We start from the raw sequence: 15,302 nt of genomic DNA, 5'->3' as shown, positions 1-15,302 counted from the left end.
GGTATAAAAATGATGGTTGTAAAGCATGGTGCCTGGCGCAAACCAACTGCTTGGTGATGGGGTTGGTAATAGTATCACCTTTTCTTTCTATCTTCCTTCCTTCCTCCTCCCTTCCCCCATTTCTCCTTCCCTTCCTTCCTTGACAAAGGGGTGAGGTATGAGGTTGGGGAGGTAGGGGATGGAATAAAAGACTAAAATGAGTCATAAGGGGTCCCTGCTTTCAAGTTCTTCACAGCCTAGGAGAGGACTCGAGCCATATGTCCAAACAGTGACAATGCAAGTCAGACTGTGATCGTGACACTCGGGGCCAGTGTTCACTGAGCACATACGATATGTTATATACAGTTTTAAAGTGTGTTTTGTACATGATCTCTTCTAATCCTCAGAGCAATCCCCTGGGGGAGGAGCGATTCTTATTCCCATTTTGCAGATGAGGAGACTGAGGTTCAGGGAGATTAGTTAACATGTCCAAAGTCATGCATCTCCCCAGGGCAGGGCGCCGGTCATCTGCAGAGCCATGGGTTTCATCACCACACTGTGCTATGTCCCCACAGGAGCGGTGTGGGGGCCTCGGGGTTCTTCCAGACGGAAGGTCAGCGACAGCTTCTCAGAGGAGAGTGTGACAGTGCCAGCCTCTAAAGCCATGTGAGACATCCTGGAGACTGGTAGAGGCAGAAGACCTGGGCTCGAGGCTCAAATCCGTCATTTAAGTCCCACAACTTTGTTCCCCATGGAAGACAGATCTGGGCAGAGGATATTTCAGGCATGTTTGGGGAACAGCCTGGCTCCCACTCACTGAAGCGAGTGGGGCAAGTGGGGTGCCATGAAAGGGACGATGGAGGTAAGCTGGGCTAGCATTTAAGTGTCACTTTGATCCCTTATTTCCTAGGTGGTGAGAAGCTCAGTGTGGCCAGCTAAGCAATACAAGGCTGAAGGCGGGGCCTGGGGTGACTGTGTCAAAGGTAGGTGTCAGGAATCACCTGTCTTCAGAAGGTCTTTGCACGCAGCACCAATTTACTTCTCACAGGCATCCTGGAACTGTTCAGTTCTCTTGTTACCTCCCCAACCAAAATATAAGTACACTGAGGTCAAGTGAAGGAACATATTTCTTGGGTCTTATGGAGTCACAATATCCAATGATTAGGGACTATTTGGTGGTGTCAGTACCTCCTGCTGTCCATCAGCTGGCCCTCTGGCCTCCAGCCATTGCTTTTCCTCTTCCTCTTCCTCACCCTCCTGCTGTGCATGTGAAATCACCAGGAATGTCTGGAGGTGAGGAAACCGGGGCTGGGTGGTGGGCAATCAACATGGGCCGTGTGTGGCGGTGTGTTATCTTCTCCATGGTGGGGGTCCTTGGTGTCCGTGATCTGCTGTGGGAATTCCAGCCAGGGTGGGAGAACTCAGACAGGCTGTTTTGATTAGTGTGATGCGAGTAACACACATAGCGATCTCTCTTCTCCATTTCTTCTCAGAACACTGAGAAGACCTTTCAGAGTTGTGGTCGTCAGGGCCTAGTATGTACCTTGGCAGAGCTGACAGTTGAGACAATTCTATTCAGGAGAGAGAGAGAGAGAGAGAGAGAGAGAGAGAGAGAGAGAGAGAGAGAGAGAGAGAGAGAGAGAGACTGAGTGAGGGCACCATCAAGATCTAGGAGAAAATTTGATTTTAATATTCCAGTTAGCAACTATGCTATTAATCCACTAATTACTCAGCTTTACCTGTGTACACAAGAGTCATTTAAATCAACAGCATCACACCCCTCTTCTTACTTGTTGCTTGTCCATTCATTTAGCTACCAAATATTTATTGAGCACCTACTATGGGGCTAGACACTGGGAAGTCTCTGTTGACTCTGACAGCAAAGCCTTCCCAAGTGGAACTTAGAGTCCATGAGGGTGTGGGGTAGAGCACTGGTGACAGGAAATCACAGTACCGTGTGGGAGGGCTCCGTATGACGGGCAGCATAGGGTCTGGTGGAAGCTGCAGGGTCGTGGGTCCCCCATCACAGGCCCCACATGACCTCTGCTTCCCAACCCGCCTGAGTTTCATGAGGATAGGACTGCACCATTCGGGTTCTTGGTCATTCCCCAGACAAGGCACAAGGAATGGTCCCAGTGGCTACTTGGATGAACAGCCATCACCTTTAACACCTACTAGGGGCAGCCCCTGGCATTCACAGCTGGCTTAAGCTTAATGCTACAGCTCCTGTCTGATCTCCTTCGTGCAGATGAGGGGACTTAGAGAGGTGACATTCCTCACCGTGGGCTAATGAGTGGCCAAGTAGGGATTTGAACCTGGTCTCTCCCAGGGTCTTATTTCCCCCCACAGACACCTCTTTCTTCCTAAACCAGACCTCTTTTTATCAGCACCTTCTGCCTTCTTGACAGCCTGGGGCCGGTAGAGGCTGGGGAAGGCAGGGCCAGGGGGAAGGAGGAGGAGGGAGAGGGCAGTTAGGAGTCAAGAATATCTAACATCTTGTGATGCTGAAACTCAAGAGCCCCCTGACTCAGCAGGATATTAATAACCTAGCTGGTCCTCGGAGGGCAGCTCTGCCAGGGAGAACAGCAGGGCCGTCTCTATCCACGCCCCGCTGCCTATGGCAGCACACGCACCACCTGTGCTCACCTTGTCTGTCTCCTCACACCGGGATGGAACCTTCCTACAGCAGATGCTCGTCTGCCCCCCCAGCCCCAACACAGAGCTTGGCATGCAGTAGGCACTCAATAAATAACTGGGGGAGAACTAATGAATGGATGGACAGGCACATAAGTTGACCCTCGAATATCCCAGAAACATTGCTCCCTACTCTATCATCTGGGTAACTGCTTGTAGTACGTGTTCAATAATGTGGGTCCCTTGGTTCTTGTTTAACATCACCCTCAATTAGAAGCAGTTCCCAAGCACCTATTTGTGTCTGGTATGATTCTGGGCTCTCGATGGGGCAGACAGAAACTTATCCCCACCCTCTAGAACGGGGGAAACAAGGAGAGGTCCACCATGGCTTTCCCCTGTCCTAGACAGACATGATGAATCTATTGCCAGACAGGCCTGACTAATCAACAGTGGCACTGTGTCCTGATAACCCGGGATCCACTCAGCCCAGCCCTCTGGAACCGGTCCCTTCTCTCTTCCCCCTACACTTCTCCATCCCAGCTCTGTTTAAGAGAGCACTGCTAGGGCAGCCACTAGTTGTGGCTAAGAACTCCCTCCTCCGTAAACAGAAGCCACTAGTTTCTTTAGTTATAAAATGTGGGGTGGTAGGTGGGCTTGGCTGGGTAAAGGCTTATGGTGACAGGAAATCCCAAGTCTTGGGAGGCCACCGCAACTCAGTGGGTGGGTGCTGCCCTCTGAGGCACCTGTAGGACCTTCCTACCCTGCTGTGGAGAGACCCCAAGGAGACCAAGACAATGAGCTGGTTCCTGACGAATGCCTGGGAGTGGGGTTTCCCTGAAGCAACAACACATAGGGGACAATATGGGACACACATAACCCCACTACCCCAAACTCTGGGCTCCATGTGTATGCAGCGGTGTGTGTGCTATCAGCAGTGGTGATTAGAATAATTAGCATAATAACCTGTGGACATGGGCTGACCAATCCACGCCGGTGCCAGGTGAGTGCAGGGGTGAGGCCTGGAGCTGCTGTGCCAGGTGCTAGCCCAAGCAGCTGCTGGGTTGTCAAGGTCTGGAGGGTCCCAAGGAAGGGTCCTGGGTAGCTCGGGAAACGGGGTGGTGAGGATCCTCTGGGGGCTCAGGGAGGTGGCTCCTTAGTAACCATAAATGCATGAAGCATTTCACTATTTCAACAAACAGGGGGGCGTGATACTTGTACAGACCAGTGGAATAGGGGCCGCCCTGCATGTGAATGCCTCATGCCAAGAGGTCCTTTCTGGAAAGGGTCCCATGCATTTGGCTAAGGAGTGGCAGTCTCACTCTCAGTGCCCCCGACCCCACAGGCACGCAGTAGTCTTTCGGTGCACATTAGGCCACGTAACTACAAAAGGCGAGCTCCCGCTGTGTGCTGTGAAGGCATTTCTGGAACCATTTCAGGCCTGTTTACACGGCTGCTGCGTCTGCATGCCCCATGGCCATGCTGCCGCTGCTCAGGGTCTCACCTGTGCGTGCGTGTGGCGTGTTAATGTCAGGCTTGTAATAAGCCTGCTCTCGACACGTGTCTCTCTTCTCCTTAGGGAGTTGTCATCCTGTTGATCGTTCAAAGAAACATTTGTTCTGGGCGAGCTCAGATGCCGGCATCAGGAGAGGACCTGGGAGGCCGGCAGTTCATCTGGAAATGTTCCCATTTGAAGGACCCTCAGGAAGCTCCAGCTCAGCCCACTCACATGGCGGATGAGATCCTGCGGCCTGAAGAGTGGGATGCAGGGCTCAGTCAGGGCCCCAAAGCTCACAGGGGACAGAACTGGGGTGAGAATCTCTGAGCCTGCGAGGTGGGGGTCAAGGGCACTGGCTTGGGTCAGGCAGGTCTGGGACTGCCTCCTGGTGTAGGACTTGCAGAAAGTCATTCCAGTTCTCTGAGCCTCGGTGGCGTCCTCATCTGCAAAGCAGAGCCTCATAAGGACACCTCCCCCAGGCTCTGGCACAGGGTCTGTTACCCGTGTATACTGAACTCTGTGGTCGAGAGTCAGGCTGCTTGTAAGGGCCGACAGCAAGCCCAGGTAATCATGGGGAGGGGTTGGAAGAGAGAGGGGCCGTGCTTCTGCTTCACAGAGGACGGTAATGCAAGCTGGCCTCGGAGAATGAATTACTTTGGATAGGAGCACAGGGGTACATCACCCAACATGACCTGAAATTATACTCCTTTTGGCTTCTGGCGGCATTTTCCCTTTCAGACAGGCTGAGCACATCCTGTTGCCAGAGGCCCAAAGGGCTTCTCTAGGGTCAAAGGTTACCCTGCTCTTGGCAGCCTGATCACACCGGGGGCTCCTCTCACCCCTCTGAGCACCCTGCAGCCATGATTTCATTATTAAATCCTCACAACAACAACCCTGAGAGGTGGGTACTATTATTGTCCCCATTGTACAGATGGAAAATTGAGGTGTAGAGAAGGGCCCAAGGAAACAAGTGGCAGCGTGGGTATTCTAACACGAGCTGTCAGGTTTGGCGTCCCCTGCTCGTCAACGCCAGGCTAACTGCAAATGTGGCCAAAGACACTCAGGCAGGGTCCAAAGACGGCCCGGTGTGGGGGAGGGGGGGCATGACCACTTTCTCAGCAACCTCCCCACAGACACCTGGCCCAGGACCCTGTGGCCCCCACAGAGCTGTGCGGGGTGACAGGGTGGAGGGGGTCTCGGATGAGACACTAGGCAGGGGCACAGACGGGGTGAGTCCCGATTCACTCAAAGTGCCACGTGCCGGCAAATTCAGATTTGGGAATTAGCAGCGTCGAGACAAGAGGAAGTTGGAGCCAGAGCATTTGTTTTCCAGATTTCAAAAACACCTCTGTGAGTACTCCATTGGGTGGGAGGTCAGAAGCCATGTCCCTCGGACTCTCAGATGACACGCAAAGCAAAGCACGAGGTGAGACAGGCAGCTGGCTCACCCTTCTCAGTCCTGCACACCTGCATTTACTGGACCCATAGTGAAGAAGGGGTGAGGGGTGAGCCCAGCATGAAAACAGAGGCTCATTAGGACCCTGGGGAGCTGGAGGAACCCCTGGGAGCGGGGGCAGCATGGGGTAAGCCCTGACATCCTAGAGGTCGTGGTGACAGTCAGCAAAGTCAATTGAGCAGAGAGAGTGGCAGCCGTGAGCTGTCTCCATCCATTAGGCCAAGGGGGTTCCGTGAGAAACCAACGTGGGTTCCCAAGATGAAGAGATGAACTTCATGAGCGATGGTATCTGCAATGTTCTAGGGCCCCTGATTCTGAGACCCTCCTTTGGGCAGAAAGTAACCAGGAGTAAGGGGGAGAGAGGGGCGTAGTCTTACACCCAGGAGTGCCTGAAAGCACAGAGGTGGGTTTCGGAGCAGCGTCCCTGTGTGCCCTTGGGCAGGACCCCGGACAGGGGCCAGGGGCCAGGAGCAGGGCTCTTAGAATCCAGCGATTTGACCGCGAGGAGTTTTCCGGGCAGCCTCGAAATCCATTATTTAATGAGGAAATTGTTGCATATACCATGACATGTATGACCAGGAACAGGCGAGTCAGAGGGAATGGCTTTCTGTTTACTTATTTCTCTCACTGTGGGTTGTCCTGCAGAATATCCAGCTGCCTCTGGTGACAGGGGCTCTTGCTCTCAGCCTGCCCACGCCAGGACACTCTGCCCAGGAATTCGCATGGCTGCACGTGGGTGCCTTTGGGTGGGGGCCACGGGGGGCTCTTTTCACATGATGCTAATGAGCAGGGGACCATGAGTGGGGGCCTGAGTGGTGGTGCGTGCTCAGAGGCCACCCTATCCCTTAGCTCACCGGGGGGCAGGAGGGCAAGGGCAGACGTGGTGGAGCGGTATTTCTCTAACTGGCTGAATTGTTTTGTGATTAGCACACGGCAGAGAGGAAGACCACATCTCAGGCGCCAAGCCGGAGGCCCAGATCATCTGCTCGGTGGGGAAGACAAGCGTTTGCCCCTGGATGAGGAGTCACGGGGTGGGAGCGGGCTGCAGGAACAGAGGCAGCTGTCTTCTCCCTTCAGATTGCTACCTTTCCTCACCTGCCCCCCACCCCAGCCCCTTTAGCAGCCTGCACACCTGGCTGGCAGATAGGGAAGACGAAGGTGAAGGTTTCCACGTGTGAGGGTGAGTGTGACTCCTTCCACAGCTCCCCCAACACAGCTGCCCCCCATGGTGAGACCTGGGAGAAACATTCCCCAAATTCCGAGAGGAATGGGTGGGGCTGGGGCGGTTCACCCTCCCAGGAGTGAATTCCCAGTTGGTGTTTTGTGAGAGGAGACATCTCAGCCCGGAGGACAGCTGGGGCTGTACCCCGTGTTTCCCAGATGTGATGAACCCCATTATTCTTCTGACACAGAGCAGTCTGCTCTGCTGGGCCACAGGCCTTTGGAGCGTCCCTGGTCGTGGAATGGAGGGCCACCCCAGAGGAGACACTCAGCCGGGGCAATTAACCAGGGCTGATGAATCAAGCCAACATTTACTGAGAGCTTCCTATCTGCCGATGGGGAATAACCCCTACACGGGTCTCCATGGATCCTCCCAACAACCCCAGGAAGTAGGTGCTATAATTATCCCCATTTAACAGATGAGGAAACTGAGGCTCAGAGAGATGGCAGTCGAAGTCTGGGTCTTCATGGAGCCTGGATTTTATTGTTCTTGGCTCTCATCGTTTGAACTTTCCTCTCTCCCATCCTGAGAGTTAGGACTTACCTCTGCAGTTGACTTTGAGGCATCCAGTGTTTTTTTGCAATGCTGCCAAGCTGACATACTCACCCTGGCCCTGCACACGTGTGTGTGTACATGTACATGCAGGTGCACGCACACACACACACACACACACACACACACACACACACACACGCTCGTACTTCCCCAGACTCAGCCGCCTCCCTCGCTTGGCCTGACAGTGTCTGGCACATAGTAGGTGCTTAGTAAATCTTGGTGAGGTGCACCGGCAACTTGGTGCCTGTGGCATGGATTATCCTGATCGATTTGCCGCACTCTGAGGCAGGACCCAGTTGATTTCTTGTCATTTGCATCCCCCGGGCCCACACAGTAGGTGCACAGTGGGTAACCCAGAGTGTCCTGCAGGGAGATATCCCCTGAGATCTAAGCTGGCAGGGCTCCCGCTGAGAGAGGGAGGCAATTGCTCCTTTGCATCCCCCAGCTCCCAGGCCTGAGGGACCCCAGAGACTCTGAATCCACGGACGTGAGCAACAGTTACTTCTGCTTGTGGGACCTTTGGATCAGGGACCAGCTGTCTGCCGAACGCACTCTGGGCACCCACTGGGCTAAAACCCCAACTGTCTGCTGATCCCCTGGGGACTGGGGCTTCCTCCTGGCAGCAGCCACCCTTCCCAAAGGAGAAGAACTACTTTGTCAGGAGGAGCCCAGCTCTTCCTGGGCTGAGCCCTCTCCCTGCCGTGCTGCCTGGGGCTCAGGAACAGGGCAGTCCCATGTGGAGAGGGAAGGAAATACAGCTGGCTTGGGGGTGGGGCTGGGGGTGGGCGGAGACTCAGCAGGCAAAGGCAGGTGGCCCAGTGGCACTTCCACTTGTTCCACAGAACCCATTCTGATGCCTCAGGCGATCACCTGCTGTGTGTCCTAGAGAAGGCAGCAAACTGCTCAGGGTCCCCAGGTTTTCTGCTAACAAGTGGGAATTGCATTGCCAGTTCCCTCCCAAAATCGTTGGGATGAAAACAACCTTGAAATAATAAGCTTAGTTCAGGGAGCATATACATCAATGATCCCAGCCGTGAGGCCTGGGTCTAAATACTGACCCTGCCCTAACCCCTAACTGAATCATCCAGGACCGACTCCACCTCAGTAGTCTCATCTGAACAGTGGGGATGATAATAGCGTCTTTCACAGGATGGTGGTAAAGCAGAAATGTGAGAACATCCATACACTGCTGTGCGTCATGCCTGGTATGGAATACCGGAGCCACCTGGTGTCAAGCATGTTCTAGAGCCAAACAGGTTTCCAGCATTAGCTCATTAAATTCTTACACCCAGCCTAGGCATTGGACACTGTTGTTATCCCCATTTTCCAGAGGTGTCAACTGAGGCTTGGCAAGGTGAGTCCTTTGCCCAAAGTCACACAACTAGGAAATGGTGAGCAGGAGTGTGAGCCCAGGGCTGCTTGACTCTGAAGCCCCAAATCCCAACCATCACTATAGGAAGCACTCGTTTAAGATCTGGAAGGAATCCTTGAAGTTGATCAGTCATCCCATTTTACAGCTGAGAAAATTGAGGCCCAGACATGGGAAGCGATTAGCATAGTCATCACAGATTAGCTGCTGTTGCTGCTGGAACCAAGCCTCCGACTCCCACAGTTGCTGCTCACATTTACTGAGCACTTACTATATGCCAGATTTGAAGCTCTTTATGTGCATCATTGCATGTAAATTTTACAACAACCCTAGGAAGAGAGAGACTTTTATTAGTCCCATTTTTCATTTGGGTAAACTGAGGCAGAAAGGGACAGCAGCTTACTCATGTTCACATAGCCAATGAACAGGAGAGGTAGGACTCACGCCCAGAAAGTCAAGTTCTAGAGCCCTGGTCCAGTGCCACCTGTGGCACTGCCTCCTGGCAGAGCCCAAGCTGGCCTTGCCCAGCAGCCAGGAAGACTTGCCTGCCAAGGAAATGGAGTCTGCAGGGTTCCCAGGGCACGGCCACCACCAGGCAGGGCAGGCACAGCGGGAGCCCCTGGCTGGGTAGGTGCTGCCTGAGCCGCACCACCCAGGGAGACGGGCACAGAGCTGGGGCTGGCAAGCCCAGTCTGCCCGAAAACCATTAGCCCCCTGCCTTTGTGAAGGGAAGTTTATCCAACAAAATGCAGGCGAGCAAAGAACACGTCTTGCTGTATGTCTCTTGTTGTAGGCAGTGCACATCTTGGGAGATGCGTGGATGAAAGGCGCCATATAAAATGCAATCAATTATGAATCACCATTACTGAATTAATTACATGTATGATTAATATAGTAATAATAATTAATGGGGGTATGGTCTGGAGATTAGAATGAAGAACTGGCAGGGAGGAGTTGGGGTGCTTCCTGCAGCCTCTGCCACTGACTGGAGATGTCACCTTGGGGAAAGCCTGGGGCTTGGGGCTTGGCCTCTCGCCCCATGCCCCTGCCTTGGCTGTGGAAGTAAGGGACCCAGGGATGCCTGGAGACCCCTAGATGGTCCTGGACTAGTTCCCAGGATCTTACCACCTACTTACAGCTGCATCTCAACTGCTCAAGGTCAAGGGGACAAATCAAAATCTTGGTCTGGCATAACAGAACGGAGCGAACAAAGCGAAGGATGAGAATATGTAAGGGGTGGGTTTTGAGCTTGCACTTGACTTTCATCAGGGATATGAACTCATTTTGTCTGTCTGTCCTTATGTCTGTCTGCATCAGGATTTTCCGTCTCTCAGAAATTCCCAGAGGGCCTGGACCTCATCTGTTACCTCTCATTGCAAAACTAGTGGATCATTTTTGTGTGTGACTTTATAATTTCCTGTTACTCGTTTGTCCCATTTATGCATATTTCCTCATTGTAAAGGAGTCAAGCAACACAGAAATAATATAGATGTATATACAGAGGGTACCCAAAAAAATGTATACACATTTTAAGAAAGGAAAAAACTGTATTAAAATTCTAATACTCAACATATACAGATAACAAAAGATAAATACCAGTCATGTGTATACATTTTTTTGGCACCCCCAGTATATAAAAGCAAGCATGTCATTGACCCCATTTCCACTGTTCATACTTTGGTGTATATATCTTTTTACATATATATACATGTATATATACACATATAGCTCCTTTTTAAAAACACAGGTGAAATAGAATTCAATGCATTGTTCTGCAGATGCTTTTTGATAGTAGATTCCACATACACCATTCAAATTAAAACTGTGCAGTGGAGCTAAAATCCCACCAATGATGAGAATGATTAGGCTGCTTGTGAGAGGGGGGCCAAAGATTGTTTTTTGGGAGAGTCATTAACACTTTCCTGCCCCCAGTGCACAGCTTCTTTTCATTGCTGGGAAAGGCTATTTGTCATAAGGTACCATAATGAAATTTAAAAATGAAGTTCTCTTGACCACCTGGTCCCTATATAGCTGGAATCTTATTTGTTTCCCATCCTGGAAAATAAGCACTTTATTGTTCACTTGAGAAGAATGCAGTCTCCTGGAAGCGGCGATGGCCTGCGTTCAACCCAGGACCTTCACACAGAGACCCCCTTCCTGGGTAAATCCCCTCCTTATGTGGATGGCGAAAGAGCAGGGAAGTGATGACCCCAGGCCACAAAGCTAGTCAGGGGCCGAACCGAACAAACTCCATTATCCTGACTTTCGGGTCAGTGCTCTTCCACTAACTATCCCATAATTCTCAGGGTCTGGAAATGGGAAGACGGAAGACGGACGGGTTCTGGAATGGGTCCCCGAAAACGCCTGTTGGCTGCAGCTTGTTGGAGGGCAGGGAGTACTGGGCAGAGGGCTGGAGAGGTGTTGTAAACATTGTTTCCAGAGACACACAGCTTTCATACGGGTCACTTAAACCAGCTGGACAATAACGGGAGGAACTTCCACCGTGTTTAGATGAACCACAAATAAGAAGCATCCTTCTCCATGTCTTGTTGGTTGTCCTGGCAGCATCCAGTCTCGGTGATGAGGGAAGAGAAGGGTGTTTCCCAGGGGGACAGCAGGCTGAGGGCTGACCGGGTCATCACTCACCCTGCTGGCGTGGTAGCCCCACCCAGTGCCTGCCACTGCTGCTTGCAGGCCAAATGCTTAAACATCAAATTGAGATGTGTTCTCCTTGGTGGAGGAGCTTCCTCCTGCTGGACGCCTTGAGGCCTGGGAGCAGGTGACCAGGGGCTGGCGTCCACCTGTTCTCCAGGACAGCTCTGTGGGGTGGGACCCACCCCGGTGCATGGGATCTGAGCCCACACACAGGAGGAGGCACTGGACAGCCTTGTTTTGACCTTCCTTGGAAAAGGAAAGACTCACGATTCACATCTCACAGATGAGGAAACTGAGGCCCAGAAGTACTCTGAGTCATGCCCCAAGTTAACCAGCCAGTCAGGCAGTGGCAGAGTACCACCTGGGGGCCTGAGAACCCTGCCCCCCAGGCCAGAGACTTAAGCTGTGTGACCCTGGGCAACTTACTTAACATCTCTAAGCTTCTTCTGTACCTTGGGACTTGGCTAATAGGAGTTAAGTCACAGCGCTGTTGGGAAGAATCAGTGGATGATGCATACGCTGGTTTGCATAGTCTGGCATAAAGCAGGTGTGCAATAAATGTCATTACTATTATTAATATTATTAAAGCACATGACAGTCTTTAATTCTGCATCCTCTGTCTGCTCTGTGACAACAGTCTAAACGTTATTCAGCAGTTCAGGCCGCTCTCCAAGCTTGGAGGAGCCAAGAGCAGGGAAGGGTTAAGGCGGAGGTAGGGGAGGGCAGAGGGGTGGAGCCCTGAGGGGCCACCTCTGGCTCCTAGTCCTGACACCCTTTGTGACCTTGGACCAGTTCCTCGCTTTCTCTCTTTCCCTGTCCTCAGGCTCTTTGTTCTTGATGCATCCTGCTTGTGCGCTGCAGTGAGAACCCACCCTGGAGGGGGCCAGCAGCTCCTGAAAACCACTTGTGCCCCTGGGAGAAGAGGAAGCTCTCCCACCGCCCAGGGAGCCAGCCTGGCAGGAACTCTCCAGGGGGTGGGCGAGCCCAAGGCTGCCCAGTGTTGCCAAGTCCGTGGCCTCTGCCCTGGCCCCTGCAGGAGCCCTCCCACACCCTCCTGCCCAGCTTACCACCGAGTGAGGCCCCTCCTGCCCCGTCTGCACTCCCTTCAGAGCCGGCTTGGCTTCGTCAAAAGCAGGGCCCATCAGGGTGGAGGCGGCGATGTGTCAGCTGGTATTCAGGCTCTGGTTGTGAGCTCAGATCGCTCCCCCTCCCCATCTCCCCAAATCCACCCACCCACACCCCTTTACCCACTGCTTGGGGCCTTCTGGGTGGCAGCACTTCACAGAGGGAGACAGAGCAGAAGCCTTGAGCCCTTGGCTGTTGGGGTGGGCGGACTGACTCACTTAGCCCCCTCCCTAGTACCGATGGGGCAGCCCCCACGCCCATGGGCGCTGGCACCCGGTCAGGCCCCTGGGTTTCGGGAAAGGAAGCTGCAGCCTCGCGGCGCCTGACCTGAGCTGGCTGAGGATGCGCTCTGCGCGCTGGGACCCGCTGGCCCCGGGGCGGGGAGGAGATGTTTAGGCAGCGAGCCCCCAGAGCAGGCTTGCTCCCGCGGCCGCCTGCTGGGGCCACCCTGACCGCGGGCCCGCCAGGACGCCCCTGTTCGCGGCGCCCCTCCCCGGGCGGTGGCGCGTCCCCCGAGTCTCGCAATATTTCCTTCCTGCACCTTTAAGAAGACCGTTGCTCCGTGGTGGGATGGTGTGTTAAAGCCACACAGAGGAAGTTACGCAGCCCGGATCAGACCGAGAGATAAAAGCCCCGATGGTGATCGTGAGTGATGGCAAGAGGATTTGGCCTCGGCATTAACTTGGAGCTGAGTGCAGGGGGGCAGTGAAGCGCCCAGCCATCTGGCCCGCGCCGCGCGGGGGGATGCCCCGGCGCCCCGACGAGCAGCCGCGAAGCCCACCCAGGCCGGGGGCTGCCCGGTGCCCGAGCACGGGTCCTCTCCGAGCCGCCCAGGGGGGCCAAAAAGTTTGCACTTGTTAGCGCCGACCTCCCGCTCGCCCGCGGCGGGCGATGCAGGCGGTGCGGGTGGCCCCCTCCCCCTGCCCGTGTCTCCGGGACGGCTGCGGGCGGCCCCCCCGGCGGCCGGAGGGCTCCCCAACCCCACTCTGACGGCCGCAGCGGCGGCGGCCACAGCGGCGGCGGGAGCGGCGCGAGGAGGGAGCACCGGCTCGCAGCCCTCCGGCCCTCGCCCCCACCCAGCGCCAGCCCGAGGGGGAAGGCGGAGCGCCAGAGGGTGGCGGTTCTCGGCCTCCCAGGTCCCCGCTCCGGGAAGCTGCTCCGAGCCGGGGTAAGGCGGACGGGGAGAGCCCGGGAGGCGAGCGGGGGGAGAGATGCTGCAGCTTTGCCAGCTTGGTTTCATTTTTAAAGGGCTTCGGTGACCATGCAGGCTTTCCCGGGCCCAGGAGCCACTTAAAGCAGCCCAGCAAAGGCTTGGATGCAAAAGTTATTTGGTAGCGTCTGTTACTAGCGGAGGACTGGAGTCGCCAGAGAGGGGTGTGTGTGTGTGCATTTGTAGCAGCATCTTAAAGGAGTAGCTTGTCTTTCTGGCTGGCTTTTTCCCACCAGGGTCTTTTTCCATCGCGTATGTGGTGGGGATGGATGTTGCAAGAATGCCTGGATGTGTTTGTGAAAAGGAAATTAACCCTTCTCTCGCGCCACTTTCCCACCCTAATTTAATTGCTACCATCTGGAGCCCCTCCCCCACCCCTGCCCATCTCTCCGAAAAGTGGGTATGTGCGAGTTGCACAGAGAAACTCTTGGCCAGCCGGGACTGGAACATTTCTTTCGGTGCTGCGGAGGGGTGGGCTAGTGGGAAGGGAGGTTGCGCAGGGACCGGCTTGGGGCCAATGTGGAGTCGAACCTCGACCTGCGTGGCTCACAGATGGGGGAGCAGAAGCGGCAGGAAGGCGGGAAGAGGACCGTAGGCTCGTAGGGTCGCCCGCTCCGGAGTAAGTTGTCTGCCTGGGCGGGGGACGGCGGCAGGGTCGCTGCTGGCAGCAGCCCTGGGAAAAAGGATGCAACTAATTTCTGGCTCTTCGCTCGGTGTCTTCTAATTAAGAGAGGCAGTGCCAAATGAGGGGGCACCCTCGGTGCCGGCCAGGCCTTTATTAAAGGCGTGATTATTAATTGCTCCGGTGGCTTGCACTCAACTTCGGAAGACAAAAAGCAGCTGCGGGATTGCCCGGCCAGTCCACGTGCTGCGCACGCCGTCTGCGGCCCACCCCGAGCCGGACTCGACCCGGACCCCTGGGCGCGCTCGCGGAGCCGAGGCCTCTTCCTTGCGCCCCACCCCCGCGCTCAACTTTTCTGGGCTCTCTGGCCGCGCAGAGGGCGTGGGGGTTGCCGAGAGCTGGAGAAGGCTCCTGTTCCGGGGCTGGGGCACGAGAGCCGCCAGAACCCGGATGCTCGCTAAGCCGGCGGTGAGCCGGGCACCTACTGGACCCGGCCCGGGGCCAGGTGGGGAGATGGGGTGGGGGGGACGGGAAGGTGACCTCGGCGGGAGCTGCTCCCCTTTCTTTCCTGGCCACTGGCACCACCCTCTGCAGGCAGCTTCACCTTTTTCGGCTGCGTCTGCTGGGAAGGAACAGGGGACCTCGGGGTGCGCTGGGCTCCAGGAGAAGCCCCCAGCACCCCCCTCCAGTGAGCCCAGGGGCTCCGCGCCCTCGGCGGCAAGTTTCCCACGAGGCGAGGGCACAGCGGCAAGTCCGGGGGGAGCCAGCTCCGAGAAGCGCTAATTCAATAAGACAGAGAAATCTGAGTTCAGAAATCCTGGTAAAATCTAATTTTCGGGTTTTAATACCCTGGCCATCAGCCCCCCTCGGCTCCTCAGGACTCTTAAAAGAAAATAAAGCGCATCGATCCCATTTGTTTCGGGAGCTGCAGTTTCTTAATAATATCAGGTGAAGATTTATTTTCCAGGGAGAAAACGACC

The 15,302-nt window shown here is 54.8% G+C and overlaps 1 protein-coding gene across 5 annotated transcripts in view; it reads left to right on the top strand.

Moving 5' to 3' along the window:
- Window positions 1–12,603: 12,603 nt before the first annotated feature.
- The window catches only part of NTNG2 (netrin G2), a 68,573-nt gene continuing 65,874 nt past the window's right edge, over window positions 12,604–15,302 (top strand). For 3 of the 5 annotated variants that reach the window (XM_088793648.1, XM_088793647.1, XM_088793645.1), the window contains exon 1: window positions 12,609–13,658. The gene's annotated coding sequence lies outside the window, so the exon portion shown is untranslated. Of the gene's footprint in view, window positions 13,659–14,174; window positions 14,320–15,302 lie in introns of those variants that run through there. The other 2 variants (XM_088793649.1, XM_088793646.1) reach the window with 2 other exon arrangements.

This window comes from Rhinolophus sinicus, chromosome 16, assembly GCF_057876585.1.
Source record: "Rhinolophus sinicus isolate RSI-liver-muscle chromosome 16, RSI-T2T, whole genome shotgun sequence".
In the NCBI taxonomy this organism is placed as follows: Eukaryota; Metazoa; Chordata; class Mammalia; order Chiroptera; family Rhinolophidae; genus Rhinolophus; species Rhinolophus sinicus.
The sequence above is the reverse complement of the archived record's forward strand: the minus strand, read 5'-3'. Positions and strand labels throughout refer to the sequence as shown.